The sequence below is a fragment of the Poecilia reticulata genome, linkage group LG20 (genome assembly GCF_000633615.1).
Source record: "Poecilia reticulata strain Guanapo linkage group LG20, Guppy_female_1.0+MT, whole genome shotgun sequence".
NCBI lineage: Eukaryota > Metazoa > Chordata > Actinopteri > Cyprinodontiformes > Poeciliidae > Poecilia > Poecilia reticulata.
In genome coordinates this window covers 9,857,821-9,877,829 of record NC_024350.1, presented here as the reverse complement: position 1 = coordinate 9,877,829, position 20,009 = coordinate 9,857,821, and the positions used below count along the sequence as shown (strand labels likewise).

Here is a 20,009-nt window from a genome sequence, read left to right as displayed (position 1 = left end):
CATCACTGGCCTCTGTTTAACTTCCTGGATACACGCCTATTCAGCAGTTTTAAGGAGCCATTTAATATAAACTTTGATATTTAAGCACTAACATGACGCACTAAATTAAAACTCACTTAAGGGCTAAAAACTGCGAGTCTGACGCACATGAATAAATATCATTATTAATTCAAAAACTCTTGCTCTGCTTCGTGCCAAAATACGATTAGCTTGGATGCGACACAAAGTGCGTCATGATGTGAAGTCATGCAGCCTGTAGAATTGCAGAGTAGGGCTTCATGATATTAGAAAATCTCACGACGGCAATGATATTGGTAAATATCATTGTGACGATATCAGGTGTGATATATGCCTGTTTTCTTCTTTCCTCTATAATCTGTGCTTCTCACTCTTTGTGACCTTTGTCGTTTGTGCTTTGTGAGTTTTTTCTGCCTTGAGACGCTGTCCTACTACCTAAACATTGCGTTAGCATTTTTTAAAGGCAATATGGCATGTGCTTGATAATGAAGCTTGTGTGTTTTTTTTTATTTTTTATTTGTGCCTGACCAATAGGGTCCACCTGGACTCTCTTGAGATGACCATGTGCAACCGCAAAGTTTTTAACTGCAGTAGCTGTGTGCGCCGGGAGAAACAACACAACGATTACATTTTTTTAAAAGAAGAAATAATGTGAGCAATGTAAGGTTTACACTGTATGGTGTCTCACTTAGCTGGAGATCACAATGCATATGCTTCAGTATCAGATGCATAGAGTGGCAGTGCTGGAACATTATTTATTTATCTTCACAGCGTGTTACCACGTCTTATTTTGCATTATTATTATAGTCACCAGGTTTTACTGCTAGTATTTTGGATCTGTAAGACTGCTCCAATTCTAAAGAGAAAACTTTGTGAAGTATCTTTCACATCAACATGCGGCATTAGATAGACAGATGTGCAGGAAGAACTTCACAAAATGCAGAATTTGACAGTAGGGATGCACGTGTCAGCTTTATCAGCTCAACATTCACCATATTCAACCAGATGCATCTACATTAAACACAGTGAATCATGCACCACAGAATGGGCTTTGAGTGCATTTTAATGTGAACGTATGGCCCCTTGCAGTGCGATGGAAACTGCTGACGACGCTTTTTGTGATATGCTCATATTACTAAGGCTGGAACTCCATATATCTTATTAACAATGGATTTTTTTGCAGATGAAGAAAAAAAAATAAAAAAACACTAGGGAGCTGTACTGAATTAATTTAGCATTCCATTTTCTGTTTTTGAGGAAAAAAGCAAAGAACGCACGACTACACACAGGTGAGTTTGAGAAATCACTGCAGAAGCACGTAATTAGGCTAAGGGATGCATAAAGAGCACAATTTATGATGGTGCTAGTTGAGGCTAGTTACACAGGATGTCAGTCGGTCAGTGTAATGCTTTTTGCCATTACTGCATGCAATATTTTAGAAACGATAACTTAACTTGCTGCAGTATCTGAGAGTGTTGCAAGACAATAAGCAACATTAGAAGATCCAAACCGTAGGGAAGCTTCTACTTTAAGGTTCATCCTGTATGATAGGAGTTCATCCTGTAACTAGCGGGTGGCCAGTTTGAATCCCTGGTCAGTCGTTGTGTCCTTAAAGAAGAGACTTCAACCACCTTCCCTGCTGGTGGTCATCAGAGGGCCTGGTAACAGTGACTGGAATTTGGACATAGGTAAAGCTCATCAAGAGGCATCTTATTGACCAGCCAAAAAAAAAGTCTGAAATTTGCTGCCATTAATTGTCACTGCAAGGCATGTGGAAGTGGGCCTTTGTTACTTTCTGAAAGCCAAAACTAATTTAGTGCTTAATTCAGTCCGAGCGTAAATGACAGAAAGAGAGCGGACCTCTCCAGGAGGACAATAAGCCCTGCCTTTCTACGAAATAAGGAGCACTTCCACATAAAAAGCCAAAGGAGACTAAGCTTTGTTGAAAATTCCTCACAACTTAATTTAACAGCATCAGTGAGCAACCACAAACCAATGAAGTTGCATTTGACTACATCTACACGGCCTTGAAAAGGTATTCTCATATGAACATGTTCCCCCTTTTGACACATTAAACAACACAAGCTAAATTTAACAAACAAACAAAAAAATCATTTAAGTGATATTTTCATGGTGTGTTTTTACTCTATGATGTTTTGGAAAGGATGCAAAATTAACCAAGACGATTGTCTTTTTTTTTTTTTTTGTTCATCTCCACACTTGTTTCAGCAGCTACAAATATCAATTTTAAGGCTCTACATTGCAAAGATTTGTGAATATCTGAGGATGCCAAACTGACAGATAATTGCAAGCCTTCCGGGTGTGTGTCACTTTGCCCCCCAAAACACTGACAACACATAATGAGTTTCCCTTAATTGACCCAAATGAGCCGTACAGCAGACAGAAATCACTTTCATAGTGTGTCATCACTTTCCCCTCAAAAGAAAAAAAAAAAGAAATGATGGCTCACAGGAGATTATATGCTACAGAAGTGTGAAGACGCACATCCTGTCTGTCTGCAAGCCTAAAAGGAATATGGGTGATAAAACATGCCATGTTCCAGGACAAATCACACATCAAACAAAGTCACAAAGCTGTAAAATGATGCTTAGCAGAAATATCGTTAACATTTTTTGGATGGAGAGTGAAACCACAACAGCTGAGTGATCAAACACTTAACAAGCAGATGGTCTCTGATTGTTACAGGAACATATGTGTCGGAAATCTAGAGCAAAACTGTAGGAGTGTGTTTTAGAACTGCAAATTTAATGCAAAATTTCTTGATTGCAAGTATCCCACATTTGGGCGGGTATCAATCCTCCGGGTCTTCAAAGCTTGAGGCTTTTATGCAAGTTGAGAAGGTCAAGCCAGAAGCTTTGTACTTATAAACTTACATAAACTTATTGCAGAACACAATTCAAACATATCAGTGGGAAAAATAAGCATAGAACCTGTCAACATTTTTTCTAAATAAATTTATTTTAAAAGTTTAATTGTGTGGTTGAATGGGTATAAAATTATACCCGAGCAATCATTCCTATTTCTTCTCTCAGTAAATGTTTTTTTTTTCTCTCTCTATTACAAATTCACTGAGCAAAACTTTGGAGTATTTAAGTGTACTTTCTTTTTTTATTTTACAAGCACAGTTCATCTCAGAGTACAGAAACAACAATATATCAACATCAACTTTCCAGCTCCACAGATTAAGGTAGACACAAGAAGGCAAGGCATGTGTCCGTAGCGATGACGGGTCTAATTTCGGCTCACAGCTAAATATATTTTACAGTGCAACACTGCTCCTCTGAACTGTGGTTTCGTGATACCTTTGATGGCTCAACATCAAAGCCAGATCTCACCACTTTTAACTCTAATAAACTAATTCATATTCTGTGTTTGGGTTCAGCCGAGATGAAAAAAAAAGTAAGCTTACCCCTCACAATGCATATTCATTGGGTGACCGTACAGAGACGCAGACATGCGCTAACAACACTCAAGAGGCTAACAAGACATTGAGCTCTTAAGACTGAATGAAATTTCCCCCGAATTACGGCATATATTAATTCAGAAAGGCCTTCCTGTGTAATTATGATGGCAATTACAGGTTGTGGTCTTGGTTAATACCCCCTCACTGCTCTAAATCCCAAGGAATCAATCTCAGGAGCACACCGAGCATTTAATGTGTGGTCTTCACTGTTGTTGACACACCACCCCTTGGGGTCCATCTGGGTTTTATGGTAGGCCCAAAACAGATGTCTCCAAATGTGTTGTGTGTGCTTGTGTGGATGTATGCGTGAGGGATTGCTTCACCTCCAGTCTATTGCTTGAAATATATTCACGTCTGCACGGCTGTCTACCTGACCCACTTGTGTCCGTTACTGGTGATCTCCCCCTTTTTTTTGTCAGTGTGTACCTGACCCACTTCTTTCATGAGCATGGCTCCATTTTTAGTTTGAATTTGTATTAAGAGTTTTTAGTATTTCATTTGAGAATGTTACATTTTTCTATTTAAAAATGAAAGATTATTGGAGATTTTCTGTTCTCTTACATTACACGTTTAACGTATTGGGCTAACTGAAAACATGGATGCATATAAGCTCAAATATGCTTATGTATGCTTTTGAAATGCATGTTACATGTGTAGTAAAATACTACAGCAGAATCTTTTCCTGATTGCAAGCCTCCTGTAAGATAACCAAAGTCCTTTCCACCAAGATTCAACAAGTTTAGATTGACCTATTGGAGTCGATTGAAAAAAGGGAGAATGATTTAAGTGCACACATCCATGACAGTGACGTAATACTGCTTTTTGAATTTTCAGCTGAATGCTTTTGTGAGTTTTCCTGGATGCCTGCATCCATCAAACTCACCAAACACAGCTTTCCATTCAGCTTAGGGGTAGAAGCAAATGTGTAAATGTCTATAATGATAAATGAATTTCTGTGTATGTCAGTCTGCCTGTAATTTATTGAAGGCACCGAGCTGCAAGGCTGAAACTCAGAGAATGAACGTCCTCACCCGGAGCTGCTCTTCAAAGGAGACGGAATAAAAAAGGTGGAGCGAGAAAGTCAAGTTTAGGGTCACTTAAAGCAGATTGAAGGAGAGGGGCTGGATATAATGAAAATAATAGAGGAGGAAAATATGAAAGGGATCAAGATGGGTGGAGGTTGGATGAGGTGAAAGTGAGCAGTGGTCGGGAGACTGGAGCAGGTTGCGCTCAAGAGGAGAGGGGGTGTTAAACAGGTCAGGTAGGAACAAAAGGAGCTATGAGTAAGGAGGACAGTGGAGAGGATTACCAAAACGTGGATTTTAGAGGAAAAGAAAGACAAGCCTAATAGTGCTTCAAAAAGCCCTTGGAGTTAAAGAAGTTGGAATGGAGTTGAAGTGTGGTTTGGCTGTGAAGGAAACCCCATGGCATTCCCATATATATAACAACCCACATGCCAAAAAAAAGGACAATTTCTTCACATTTCTGTAGCCCCGGTGTGCTCATGTCATGTGTCAGTGGACCGGTCCTAGAGAGGTAATTGAATCAGGACATGAAAATAACAGCAGGACAGACTTGAGGTGAAATGGCTGGGCGCAGCTGGAAAAGCAACACCCCTTGACACCTTTAAAGTAAAATGAAAGGAAACACCGGGGGGAAACAGCGGCGCCGCAAGCATCTGAGACTGCAGCGTCCAGAGGGCCGAGTCTGAGTGGCCTTTCACAAGAGCCACAGCTCCAGGTGCGACACAAAGTGGGTCTGCTTAAAATCCAATCCGATGCCTCGTCTACTTTTCTTTTTAAGACTTAAGTGTCTCTGTTTCCAGACAGTCTTTCGGTTTTCTTTAAAACGTGACTGTAATCATCCACAACTGGGTAATATTATGAAAGAACAGGTGAAAAATGATTCAGGTTCACTCTGCCTCCCCCCGAAAAAAACATGCTCAGTGTGAAATAAACCAACTTGCTCAAGTTTCCCACAAAGCTCAGCATGCTTTTTACAGGAAAAAAAAAAGAAAAAAAGTTGCACAGGAAGACGGGGAAATTGATTGAGCGGAGGCACAAAGTGCTCTGTTATAGCGGCATGCTTTCAACTGAGCTCATCCAGCAAACTATTCTAAAGGGGAAATTGCCTGTAAAAACTTTCCCCTCTGCTACTGCATACCTCAAGCCACAGCAAGTGCAGGGGGTTCTTGGGAGCATTGTGTAAATAAACCCAAATAGGGTGCAAACAAGCCCAGTGAGGAAGGGGAGCAAGGAGGTTGGAACAAAAAAAAAAATAAGGTGGGTTAGTGTTTTCTGCAGCTGCCCAAGACTGTTAATGTCTGCACTTTTTCTGTTAGACACAACCCCTTGGGCCAACGCGAACAATTAGGCTATTCTTCTGGGGCTGCGAGTGTGGGTGTCTGCGTTGCAAGACTGCGTCTGGAGGTGATAAAACAGCAGCAAGCACATAAATAATGACTTAATGATCCCCTTCACCCTTAGCTATAATGATGACTTTGGAGTTTTCCTACCCGGGACGCCAGTGGGGTGGGCGGGATAATCCACACGTGGCCTCCAGGTGTGTTTTTACTTCGACTCTGTTACTTCTTAACATAACTCACAAATTCTACACGCGCTTTGTTGAGTTCCTGCTTCTCTTGCTCGTCTGAGCTACACATTTTCCGTAAAAGCTTTGCCATGAAAGCATTCTGCCGTGCTATATGGACACAAACGTCATGCTAAACCTTTTTGTGCTTTCAAGCGATTAATACGCCCGGATAATCTGCATCAATCAGCCCATCAATTCATATTCTTTTGCACGACAAGAGCACACAGAAGTGCGCGCGAATGTTTGGAGTGACAGGCTGACACCTAATCAAGCTTGCAGCTAAATTATAGTCCAGCCACGGAGGCAGAAACACAATTTCTATAGCTGCTCTGTGACACTGCTGCCTTGCAAGTTGACACACAAATGCACATTGAAGTTAACCACCCTAACCTTTCATTTTTTCTAATTATGTTCTTTGACTAAATATGGATCTTTTAGAAAAATAATTTTGAAGAAGTTTTGTCAACACATATGTTGTAGTTTCTAAAAAGTGGAAACTCTTAAAGCCCTCAGTTATCACATTAAAAACTGAGGTGACATACAGTGTCTATTGACTGTAATAGACACTCCTGATTTATCAATTACTTTAACAGGTTGAGCTAAATCTATAAAACCCTGGCTTTTTGAGAAGGTGCGAAATTCCACTTTGGGAATGAAATTTCACTTTGGGTAAAAAAGAAAAGAAAATAATGGTTAGTATATTACTAGGACTAAAAGAATCAAGGAGTTGTTTGATTTAGCTTGTGGAACTGAAGGATAAAGACATGAGGACATGGTGTGATTGTAGGATTATGCTGATGACAATGACATGTTGCTCTAATACTCGTTTTATGCACATTTGTTCCCCAGCCAAAATGACAAACTGCTCCTGTGTCTGAATGAGGCAGTTATCTGGGATTTTACCATTTCTAGGTAACTTATAACATTCAGTTTCGACCCGCTGATCTTCTCAAACTGTTTTTTTTTTTTTTTTATTGGACAAATCAGTACACCAATCTAATCTGCATTTAAACATTTCTGGAAGAAGTGAAAATCAATAAAGTTCCATTTTTATTAGTGCAAAATCTTTTGACTTTCAACAAAAAATGATCAAACTAAGCCTAAATACATGTAAAAAAAAGTAACTAATTTTATTGTCAAATATCAATTTGGTTTGCAGCCATAAACTCACGGATTAGGCATAAATATAAGCGAATAAAACTTGTATTGGAGAGTATTTGACAGGCACATTTTTAAGTGCTCATGCCAGTCCCTGATGCAGAGACCCCATGGTGTCAAAACCACAATAACTGTTGTTCATCAAAAATATATAACAATAAATTTATATAAAAAAAAACATTTTTTTTACAATGATGGGAGCCTATTTCTTTAAGGAATGCTTATACAAGTCACTTAGAAGAAGGAAAAAAGTTATGAGTTGAAAAGAAGAAATGAATAAACTTCAACTCTCCTGTTTTTTTTTTTAACCAGCAAAGGCTTTAAAGAACCAAACAAAGAGCAGTTGCACAATTACCTCCTGAGAGTCAGCTGCTTGATGGTCCCTTGTATCGGTTTTTGCTTCATATTGTGTGTTGTCTCTCCTTTTTGATGTTTTTCTTAAGTTAACAAAAAGACGCAGGAAAAGATCCCCCTATCCCCCTTTGCCCTTAACCATAACAGTAAAGGGAGTGCTTTTCCTCCTATAAGCCCCCAAGGGAGGACTGTGGAGTACAAAATAGATCAGGATGCTACAGGGCAATGGTTTCATAAGGGCAGAGGTCTATTTTTAATGACAACCAGAGCACGGTAATACCACGCTGTGTGTAGTGCAAGCAGACAGGAGAAGGATGTTCTGCGTAGGAGTTCTTTCCAGCACTATGACTGTCTGAAAAGTTCTGCAAAGGTTTTAAGTCAAAAACTACTGCGCAAAGTTGCCCGCAACAACATCCCCTATACAAAACAACGTGTCTTCACTGATCCCAGGTTATCGTCAAGGGGTGATAAAGTACCAGCCTTCTTCGCTTGGTTCCCTGTTTTCATGATAAAGTTAAAAAAAAAATTAAAAAAAAAGATAGCACATTCATGAGGTTTTCTGAAAATGTGCTTCTCTCCCTAGCATACCTGAATCTCCATAACAAGGCAGAGCGAAAGCTGGAGGTCAGTATTTAGGTGAATAGGCTCAAGCTGGGGTCAACAAGCTGGAGCAAAACCATTATGAGAATGTGAAAGAGGAGACGTTCCTTTCAGTGGAAGTGCGACCCGCTGACCCCCTGAAGTCCTGACACATGCATCCAAGCTGCATGTGAAATAAACAGAGCTATATATGTTGCTTCCTATATGTACACACACAAAAACAGCTATTTTTGTAAATGCCTGAACTCACTCTGGTTAGCTCGAGGATTTATTTGCTGATTTCAGTACAGTCGCTATCTTAGCAGACTCACTTTCTCAGATCTCTGCCAACGCTGGGAGATGCCGCAGGCTGTAAAGCTTCTCCAAACAACATAACAAAACACAATGCGCACCTTACGACTGGTACAACCCTGCCTTCTCCTTATGACTTAGAAACAGGAATAAGGATCATCTGTTAATAAATCAACATGGATCATGACATATGAAATAAAATAACTACAATAAATGCAAATAAAACACGAGTGACTAAGAATTTTTTTTTTTTAAGCCAATAGTTAAAATTATCCAAAAGTAAATTTGAGAAACATTATAAATGTATCCCACATTTGATCTTTTCTGGTGACATACTTCAACTGAATAACTCATCTTTAACCAAGATAAAAATATCATTAAAAATGAGTATTTTATTAGTCTACATTAATTTTTTCTGCACACGTTCACAAAACTAGTGCTAATATTAGCACTGCAGCACATTTGCACAGCCAACTCCCACAGGAAGTTTAAAACTAAAGAAAAGTTGGTGGATTGTTTAATTAATTTATAGATTTTTACTTTGTGGCTGTAGAGCGTCTTTCCATAAAGATCTTACATTTTTAATAAGGTAATCTTATAAAAGATCTTATTTGAAGATCAGTCACTGGACTGAATATTGATTGAGTTGTTCAAGATTGAAAACCTGAATCTTGGCATATTCTCCCCGTCTTCAAGGTGCTGTAGTATTAATGCAGTTGCCTGTTAAAAAACAGTTTAATATTCATAAAGAGGTTTTACTTTACAACTTGTATTTCAGTTTTTGATTTTTACCCTTTGTAAACCATTTAAATAGATAATTACTCTCATGTGTGCCCATATTTCTCCTTTGCTATATAAGATGATGAAGAAAGGCGCCAAGGCTGTCACTAACATGAAAAGCTTAAGCCTGTGTAGAAAACAGATGAGTATCTTCAGTAGTTTTCCATAATGGTTAGTGTGAATGCTGCTTTAATGCTCCCTATCAAGAGGTCCATCCACCAATGCTTTCACTGTTTGTGAAAGCATTTGTGAAGTGTAAAATTGTGTTTTATACCATTTAGCTGTAGTTTGAGTATTTAGTGTGACCACACTTAGTAGTCTACTCCATTTAAACAATTCAAAAACATATTCTATGAATTATTTTCTGAATTTGTGGAACGTACATCCTAGATTTAAGTAGGTTTTTTTTTTAAAGTCATTGGATAAAAATTGATTGAGAGTGAGATAAACAGCCAATCATAACTAGCTCCATCTGTCTGAATGCCAGAAATGATGGCATTTCAGCATCAGGCGATAAACACGTCAATACGCTCCAACACAGCCAAAGGGGTATTAAACATCAAAAACAAAAACAAACAAAAAAACACATTCAAAGGACTCCAGATGTTCCCAAATGTTAATTGTAACCTCAGAAACCTTAAACTACAGGCCATCTCTTCCGTGTTTCAGTGAAATAACAGGGGAAGTGAGATAATGCCATGCCTTTACAAAAAAAATAGGTCTTACAAAGTAATAAACAGCTGATAACACAGAAGGCTGCTGTGTTGATGTGAATGAATTGCTTTATCTCGTGGACGTGACTCGGAAATCATCATCAACTGTGTGCACCAACGAAAGAGGAAAAAAAAAACACCCAGCATCTTGCCGGCTTGAGTTATTCAGGTGTGTGTGCTTTAACTCAATGGCAGGCATCCAAGATATCATCAGGAATTTTGAACAGGCAGTTAAATACTCCATCAATTTGACCTAACCAGAAAAACTGCATACTTTATGAACCTCAGTTAAATGATAAAAAGTTTATGGCAGTACAATAATAATAAAAAACAACGACCAGAAGAGTTTGATTGGATAGGTTGTCATTAAAACATGCCTCTTTTTTTTCTGGGAACAAAGTTCAGGACTTCTGGAAGTATGCCATTTTTAAAAGATGTGACCAGCAGGGTGACGTTTGGCCATAGCAGACATCCCTTCAGCTCAAAGCAACCGTAAAACATGGTGGTGGGTGGCTGATAATTTGGACTTATTTTGCAGCAGAAGCAACTTGGAAATACCGAGTAAAATAAGAGCTCCTGTGTGAGGAAAGCTGGCCCAGACAGAGTTATAAAAAACGGGTGAAACTGCAAATCCAACAACAGATGAACATTGAAATGAGTGGGAATAAAAAAGAATTATGGTGCTGGAACCTTACTTGTTACATTGTTAATATTCTGAGTTTAGTATCTTCATATGATCGGCATTTTTTTTTTTTTTTGCCTTTTTATAGTCGTTATTTAAATAATCTTTACCAACACAGAAGAACAAGATCAATAATCTGCATAGTATTTGATAAAACACTGATGAAATACTAAAGTTCACGTCTCCAGGGAATGTCAGAGGAACTCTACAGAGCTCTAGTAGAAGAACATAAACGCTCTTGTTTTAACAAACAGCATAATGAAACCACTGCATTAACCAACCCTGGACTGTGTATGGAAACAAAGAGTAGTCCCCAGCAATACCTAAAGATTTATTGTATTGCTTTCTGCCGCAGCTTACGTCCTTATCGCTGCAACCCAGTACCTGGCTAGACTTAATTTCCCATAAGACAATATCCCTTGAAACAAACCTCCCACTTATGCACAAAAGTATTCAGCTCCAAATGACCACTTGCTGTCATGCACACATAAAAAAATGTATCACAGTCAAGTCTGGCTTAAATGTATAGAACAAGAAGCTCGATGTTGGCAGGAAGCCACGCGGTTACTGGTCGTCCTTTTCTCCAGCCTGTTTATTTAAGATGGACTGAAAGGGTATTCAGAGGGAATAATGAACACTTTATTATTTGCTGTTGGTTTAGATCAGACCACATGTCCACTATGTGGTTTCACCTTCAGAACTGAGGCAGCATTGTGTCTTGGAGTCGCCAGACCATAATCACCCTGGTCTGGCAAAGAGCATGACTCTTGAGAGTCTCGTGTCTTGAGAGCGTGCTGCAATTGAGGGAGAGTTTCTGGAAATCAAAGGGCGAATGAATAAAAAAACAACAAAAAAAACACTTAACCTCGTGCTTTTTTTTGTGGTTTTTCCTTGTTTTGTTTTGAGAAGCCGTCACAAAAATATAAAGATGTGGCCGCGTATTACATTTCTTAATTTCAAGGCTAGCGTTTTCTGTATCTCCAAGGTGTTTTTATTTGGATTTTATGTGACAGACCAACACAACACACAACATAATTATCAAGTGGAAAAGAAAATGACATGCTTCGAAGATGCTTTTAGTAATAAATATCTAAAAGGTGTATTTGTCCACTGTGATTCTCATTCTTATTTGCAAAATTGCTCCAGGCTGCATCAAACTGGATTGAGAGTGTCAAGTCTTCCCACAGGTCTAGACTTTCAGTCATTTTAACACAAGAAAGTGCCTTGATCTATATTTTAGAAGAAAAAAAAAAGACGACGGAAAAAGAAAAGAAGAGAAAACACTTTGATCTGAACCACATCATCATCATCATCCTACCGGCTGTATATTTATGGCTGTTGTCCCAGTCTCAAGGTTTTCTCCGTCTCAATCGAGTTTTCTTCCAGCATTGCCTTGAATTTGGCTCCATCCCACATCTCACCCATTGTGACTAGATTATCAGTCCATGTTGAGGAAAAACATGATGATGCCACCAACACGTTTCACGGGAGCATGGCATGTTAAAAGGTTGCAAAGGGACAAAATGTTAAAAAGGGGAATGAATGTCTTTATCTGTTAAATGTATTTGGTTAATAAATTTATTGAAAGTAAAACACATAATTTTGGATTGGTCTTTCACAAGGACTCAGCTTGGTTTTAAACATTGTAAGTTATCCATAGGGTCACTGCAGAAGCCTGAGGGTTGCAAGATTATTTTCAGTGTAGAAAAGAGGTTCTATGATGCCACGGCCTTATAAGTTTGAAGACTCCTCTATAATCTTTTACATGTGCAGAAGTTTAATGAGAAGACAACGGTGTATTGCCAAAGCCAAAGTGAACATCGGAAAGACTTGTTTAATATCCAATTATTTAAGTGGACAAGTTTCCTTTGAATAAAAATAAATAAAGTAGTAATAAATACCCACTGAACCATGGCCAAGAATTAGCAAGAAAGTTCCAAATCTCCACTACTTTCAAATGCCTAAGGGCTAAAGTCCAAAGTGGAAAATAGTCTGCAAAGCACCTGAGGGTCAGTTGGGAAAGTCTAGAGTAAAATCCAGCAGACTACAGTTAAGAGAGTTGACAGTGTGTAGAAACTTGGGAATGTCTTGAGTGAGCATCCAGAAAATATACCAGTAAAAAGGTTTCAGAAAATTGATCTCTCTCTCCCCTCCACCATCCTGTCAGGCCAAACTCTTTGCCTATCTGTCCTTTTCGCTCTCCCACTGACAGCTGAATCCAACTGACCAGCTCACTCAGGGACCTACTGGGTGGGTTCCTATTGAGAGAAGCTCCATGTACAATTATTTCCCTCAGACCTGCTCCATGTGGTGTTTACTCATCCCTCCCTATCTCCATCTCCTCAATTTTCTCCCTCCTACTCTTTACTTTTCCATTCAGGAATCAGATTCTTTCCCTTTTTGTCTTGGAAACCGAAGTTCTTATCTCTTTGCCTTCATATCGCCCCTCATCTCCCTCAGTATCTCTTTTTTTTCCCCTTGCTGAAATGCATGTAGTGGACTGTTTTATCTTTTTGATGTTATCACAAACTTTCACATGAGGTTGGATAAAAAGAATTCGGCATCCTCTGTGATTTGATTTTCTCATTCATCTGCTGGGTAAAGTATCGTCTTATAACTCGGCTTTTTTTTCTTCCCCCCAGTATATATTGCTCTGATAAGCCCTGCGTAATATTTCAAAGCATAGATAAATGTTTTCATTTGCTGAAGATTAAAGGATTTTCTGTATTTATATCCTCTCACTGATCAAATTAGAGCTTTTCTGGCTGTTTGTGTTGCTACAGAGAACACGAAGCTGGGATAGCTCTAAACATATTACATCAAAAGCACTTTTTGTATCCCAAAAATGATGCACTCAATTAAGATAAGAAGCAATGGAGGCAATACCAGAGAGGAATAAAACCCTAAAAAGTACAGATTGGATCAATCAGATCCAATATTGGTGCAACACCCAAAACTGATGCCATTCTACGGTCGGATATTCGGCGGACGTCACCGACCCACAATCTATGATTTAGCTTTAGCATAGTGGTTGTGTGGCACCCCTATATTGGCCACTAGTACTCAATGCAGCTACCTACCGTTGAAAAGTAAAGCACTGTTTTAAAAAAATAACTAGCACTCTTAAAAATTCTTTTAATTCAATTAAAAATATTTATTTTTGGGGGATGTTTAACTTGCATCGTCATTCCCACAATGTTGTAAACCATGCATGATTTGCAACATTTAGATAGGTACATCTAAATAGTAAACCATGCAAATTAGGTACTGAATTAATTTAGCAACTTTTAGCACAGCCATTTGCTGCCTTCCTTACTGACAAGTTGTCAGCAGACAGACTGTTGCTGCAGAGTGAGTCTTTCTGTGCAACACCACCTTTTCAGTGCTGCCCTTTTGTGGACAGAGAGTCAATATAACAGATATCTGTCTTGTATTTTCTGCAAACATATAGAGCAGTGGAGGACATCTCAGGCTGCAAGAGTAACAATTACAAAGGAAACAAATCTAGAGGTTTATACAAGAGGAAGGCTTGAACATGGAAATCTGTTTTATCCAATTGTTTTGATTTCATGTCCATCTGTAATAGAGCATAATGATTTGACAGCCTGAATTTAAAGCATATTTCCAGTGTAGGGATTACTACATGAGAAGTCGGCTGTTGCACATGGAAAAGACTCTACCGATGACAAAATGACAGCCATATTTTCTTTAAACCTCTGATATTAATATCTGTTGCATCTCCCTCCTCCTACTTACTCTTAGCAGTCTGCATGATGATTTATCAGCTCTGTAACACAATATTGACACTAGCAAGAAAGAAAATGTAATTATCAATCTTTTTAATAATAATGCAGCCGAAGGCAAATGGTAGCAGCATAGCTGAGACATTTTATATATTTGTTTGTGACACCAGGATAAGCACAAGACTATATATGTAAGACAAACTGCTCTTCCTTGGGGGATGGGGGGGGGGGAGGCATTTAAATTAAAGATCAGAGCATCTCAACCAAAAATCATTAAAAGATTTTCAGGCAAGTCACTTCCTCTGCTTATATACAAAATCCGAAAGCAAACACAAGCTGAGCCCCTGCTTTAGTAATAGCTGGCTGTTAATTTAGTTGTGCCTATACATAGCAGAGAGTGTTAAAGTCTCACAGGAGGCAGTCCAGTTTTACTCTCACCTCCGAGGTGCGAGCCGCAGCGTGAAATGAAGAGGCTCCTACAAAAGGAGAATTATACGAGCAGAGCCCTGCTATCAAATGATCCTCTCATTTCTACTTGAAAGTCGTTCATCTTTCACAGAATTACTACAGGGTGACATCCCACAGAGGAGAGAAAAAAAAGACAAAAAAAGCATGTACTAACCCCTCTGTCTGCCTGTGCGCTTGGTGAAAACTCATGACTCACTTCCCTATCCAAATGGCCCCAGAGCACCCGATCAGTCAATAAACAAAGGCTGGCAAAGCATCTTCCCTTTTTCATCCTGGATTCTCTCATTTTAAATCCTCTTTTCACCTCTTCTCCCCTGCAGCCCCCCCTGCTCATCACGCCTCATCCCCCCCTTCTTACTGCCCGTGTTCCTCTTCACCTATCCCTCTTCCCTACCTCCTACTGATACAAATATAGAAGAAAATGAAGTCAAAACAACAACAAAAAAAGTTTACAGTAATCACTTCTGTTGTCGCTTAAGTTTGCCACCATCTCTCTTCTTTTAACCTTTCTAACATCCTCGCAGCTTGATCCCCCGAGTGCAAAAAAAAAAAGAAAAAAAGAAAAAGAGGCTTTGGGGATTACTTAATCGTGACCCAAATACGGTCCCTCTTTTTGGTTCTGTGCTCATGTCATGGTTAAAAGACAGACTCCTTTTGCTATTTGAGCTCAGTTTGAGGTTGTAGTGGAGAAAGAGGACAGAGCTAATGTAGTGTAACAGTGCAGGGCGAGTGACTGGCGGGCTCAGCGGAGATAATTCCCTCTGACGTGCCGACATGAAAACTGGATGTTTCACTCAAAATCGCAGATATTCGCGCTCAAACCCAACGACAATAATAATAATAATAATAATAATAATAATAATAATAATAGCGGGTTTAGGACTGTGTGTGTCACCTGCCTGCGTTTTCTCTTCCTCTGTCTCTGAAGTCAAATTTCCAACACCTGCTCTTGTGCTGTTTAACATGCAGTGTGAAATTACAGTGCTCCCCCCCTGCCTGTTCAACAAGGATGCGTCCCATCAGAGAACTGCTGCGTGCGTGTTTTGTCTGATACGTGAGCACTTTTCATCATGTCAGTCCCACCTCTTGCTCATGTCTGATGCAATTCTGAAAGTTTCTCCTCTTTGATAACCTCACTAAATTTCATTATTCTGTAAAAATGCCAAATCATTACGGATTAGCTCTGAGAGAAGGCGACGGAACACAATTGACGATGCTGGAATCAGACATTTGCATAAACTGTACACAGGTACGCATCGCTTTTTTTCCCCCCTCAATGTCTGAAATTAAATCAGATTAAAGTTTTTTCTGTTTTAGGTCTTGGTTTCTTACTAAATTCTACAAAACTGCCTTTTTTTCATCACTTTCTGCAAAGTCAAGAGCACATACCTTTCCTTAGGATTTCGCAGGATTGTGGAAAAGGCTTATGCGTCCTTCCAACAGTCACGGTTGTATGTAAACATCTGGTTTCAAGTGTAGTGTCATGTCGGGTTTGTGTGGATAAACAACAGATGCTGTGTTGTTGCCGTACCATAATTTCCTCTTTGGCGATGAAAAACAGAAATGCAGTGAATGACTAACTTTCATTCCCTTTGTGACGGACAGGCTCTCAAATTCACTGTGGGAAACCTTCGAGTTGCTATAGAAACACCATACCATCTCTCAAAATGACAGACAATAGCACAAATAAAAGGAGGGGGGTAAAATGTTTGCACACACCATTGCAACTTTCTCATTTATGTGGAAATAAACCAGGAAGGAATCAAAACTCAGTGCTACAGACTTAAACAGAAAAAAAAATGTGCTTATGATCAAAACAACCCCCCATACCTGTTGAACTTTTTATATGATATGTGATATAATATGATTAATAAATGTGATAGTTGATAAGTATTTTTATGCGATTGAATGGCCCAGTCAAAGTCTAGACTTAAATCCAACTGGGAATCTGTGGAAAGATTTGAAAATCAATGTTCACGAGCGCTCCCCATCTGATCTTGTTAAACGTGACGTATTTTGTGGAAAAAAAAAAAAAGATAAGATATGTGGTTCTGCATAAAACTAACTCAGGGGGCTGAAGACAAATGAGTCCCAAAGGTTTGTAGATTTTATAAAATACATAGAATTGTGTTGTTCTAACAAAACAAAATTTGAAAAACAAAAAAAACAAAAACATTTGCATGGCACTGTATGGGTCCACACCAAGCCTGAAACCGCAAGTGTCAGGAGAAAGAAGGGAGGAATTAAATGATGACAAAGTGGCTGTGATGTATAAATACCTCTGGGTAATGTGAGGACAAAACCCAGCAGGAAGCAACAGAAACCACTTCAACTATTGTTTGAGCCTCTGAGTTTACTTGCATAGGAGGAATAATTTGCCTACTGGGAGAAATTTAGTAAAATCCGTTCTGTCATGCAGTTCTCAGCCAATAAAGTCAAATTCTTTGTAAAGGCAGAGTGAACAGACACCAGCCATCCTAAAAAATAATCTACTTTGTTGGTGCCAGATAAATAATTAACCAAAAGGCTCTTAAAAGAAGAACACTCTGGGGCCATAGGGTAATGACTGTTTAGTTTACATGTGCATGATTATGCCTTTTACTCTCACTCTCAGCAGGGCCGGACCCCCATTGAGACGCCGGATCACAAAGGTCAACAACAATTGGCTTGTCATTCCGTGGGTTTCCATAGTTACCGTGTGGGCTGCCGGGGCCGCCGGGATCATTTTCATCACAGAGTTCTTCCTGGCTAGGGCTAATTGCTGTGTTTGTGCTGGTGTCAGTGGTAGGGCAATCTGCCATCGCAATGCAAATATCAGCGCTGCTGGTCAAACAGCGTTCTTCACTACGAACTCAGGAAGATGCAACTGCGTACTCGGGGAAGACAATTTTTTGCAGTTGTTAAGTGTGCCAGTTTCAATTCGAGTGGATAAATCGTAGTGGTGTTTATGTAGTTATGAGCGCACGCGCAATTTTCCGCCTGCAAAATGTCTCAAAATTCCCATCAGACTTGCCAAAACTATTCACTCCATTTATTTTTTTTTGTAAAAAACCGACATGTAATCAAATCTGAGAGCATCAGGTTTTTCTAATTACTTTCAACTCTGCGGTTTGGCTTATTTTTAAACAAGCTCACCGTCAATATAAACTGACCTGTCTTCTGAAAATGGATGTAATCACACTCTAAATGAAACTGAATTTGTATTTTCAGTCTTTGTTCCTGTTTTCAATATTCCCAAAGAATTTCAGCATTCACAGTCCAGTAAGGCCTAGACAGAGTGAAAGTAATTTTGCCTTCTCGATCTCCATCCATCTCGCCATTGTCTAAACCCGTTCATCAGTAAAAGGTCATTGGGGGGACGGGGGGTGGGGGGGGGGGGTTACGCCCATCTCCAAAGCAAGAGACGAGCTTTACCTTGGGACAGGTCGCCAGTCCATCAAAGGGCAACATAGGACAAACAACTATACACACACACTCGTACCTGGGGGGTAATTCGGAGCAAACAATTTACCTAAGAGTAATATTTTTGTGTTTTGAGAGGCAGCCAGATCCCGTCCAGACATGGGTTACGTGTTTCTATCGGTGAGCACAGTGTGATGACAGAAGGGATCAGGGATGAACACTGTGATGGGTCTGAGCCTTTAAGATTAGATTAAACAGTTCATGGTATCAAGCCTAATACCACGATCAAAACAAAAAGTGAAAAATGAAAACCGAATACCCAAAAGAAGGCTGCTGACGGCTCGGCACTCATACTCAGTAATCATTTTCATGTTACAAGGTGCTTGCCTCAGGTCTGAAAAACAATCGGTCATAAATGATATAGTAAACAGTTATATCCATTCAATTATACGCCGCTGAGCATGAGAACTGCTGTGGGGACAAAGCCGCCGGGCAGCTGTGCACAAATGGATGCACAGCATTTCATTTATATGCATTATCTCCTTTAATTTAACATTTTCTCGCTGATCTCCCCAAAGAGTTTCTGAAGGCTGCATCAATGGGGCTTTTTAGACACGTGAATCGCACTCTTAATACTCAAATTCACAGGCTAAGAAATGCTGGAATGAAACTTTCATTCTGCCCTGAATAGTTTAGCAAAACCACAAGTTAACAAATTCAAGGGCAGCTCTTTGCTAGATCATGATAATTTGACAACTTTGAAGTGCTCAGAAGGAATGCAGTAGTTGCAAATAAGTACAAAATACGTGCATTTATTTGCACCGAATCTGTCTTTCAATGGGGCAATGAATCCTGTTCGACTTCTAACCCGTAAAACTTGATGTACTTTGAGAAATTTTGCAAAAAAACAGATTCAATTTATATTTAAATGGAAGTTAGTTTTCTTTTATTTAATGTCATATTAAAGCAAATACTTAAATATGTTTTATAGCAAAATAAAACCGAAAACTTAAACAAAAACAAAATAAGTGTAGGGTTTAGATAGTAGAAACGGACCAGAATGTGTAGCTAAGCATAGCAGCTATCATTTTTAGCTTTTCTCAATTTACTATGCGCTTGTTGCTGCTGAAACGTATTTTTAAGATATTTAAGTTTTATCTAACAATGGTTTCAAAAAAATGAAACCTGCTAAAATGAAAACAAAACTATTTAATATTGATTTAACTAAATAAATACATGTTCAGATGCTGAAACAAATCAAAAAGTAAACAGCTATTTTTGATATTTAATTTCTTTTTGTATCCAGTTTCCTCTTTATCCTCTGTGACATATCTTTTATACTGGTTCTCCTCAATTTGGTGTTGCATTTATTTTATTGAGTAATGGTGTTGCAGGTATTTTATTGAGTAATGGTTTTTCCAGCATAACAGGAAAAGAACTACAAAAAACTACAAGGTAGGAAGATCCCTTCTAGGGAGGAAGGATGAATGCAAAGTCTATGATTGATACAACTAGCTGGTGGGTAACTTTTTCCATTATATGATCACCTTGACCATGTTGTGCTATATTTACGAGGGCATTTGGACTGAATACATCCAAGTCTGAATGTAGAAGTCTGACTGGATTAATTGACCAATTGACTTATTAGCTAAATTTGGAGTTTAGGCAACTGAACACCTTTCTCTTGCAGTCACGTTCATTATAATTGCTGCTACATGGGAGGT

At 39.0% G+C, this 20,009-nt stretch overlaps 1 protein-coding gene across 6 annotated transcripts in view; it reads right to left on the bottom strand.

The window, feature by feature from the left end:
• The window catches only part of sema5a (sema domain, seven thrombospondin repeats (type 1 and type 1-like), transmembrane domain (TM) and short cytoplasmic domain, (semaphorin) 5A), a 157,218-nt gene that overhangs the window by 125,075 nt on the left and 12,134 nt on the right, over positions 1-20,009 (bottom strand). Inside the window, exon 1 of one of the 6 annotated variants that reach the window (XM_008438632.2) lies at positions 7,608-7,742. The exons of the other annotated variants lie outside the window; for them this stretch is intronic. The gene's annotated coding sequence lies outside the window, so the exon portion shown is untranslated. Of the gene's footprint in view, positions 1-7,607; positions 7,743-20,009 lie in introns of those variants that run through there. 6 annotated transcript variants of the gene reach the window in all.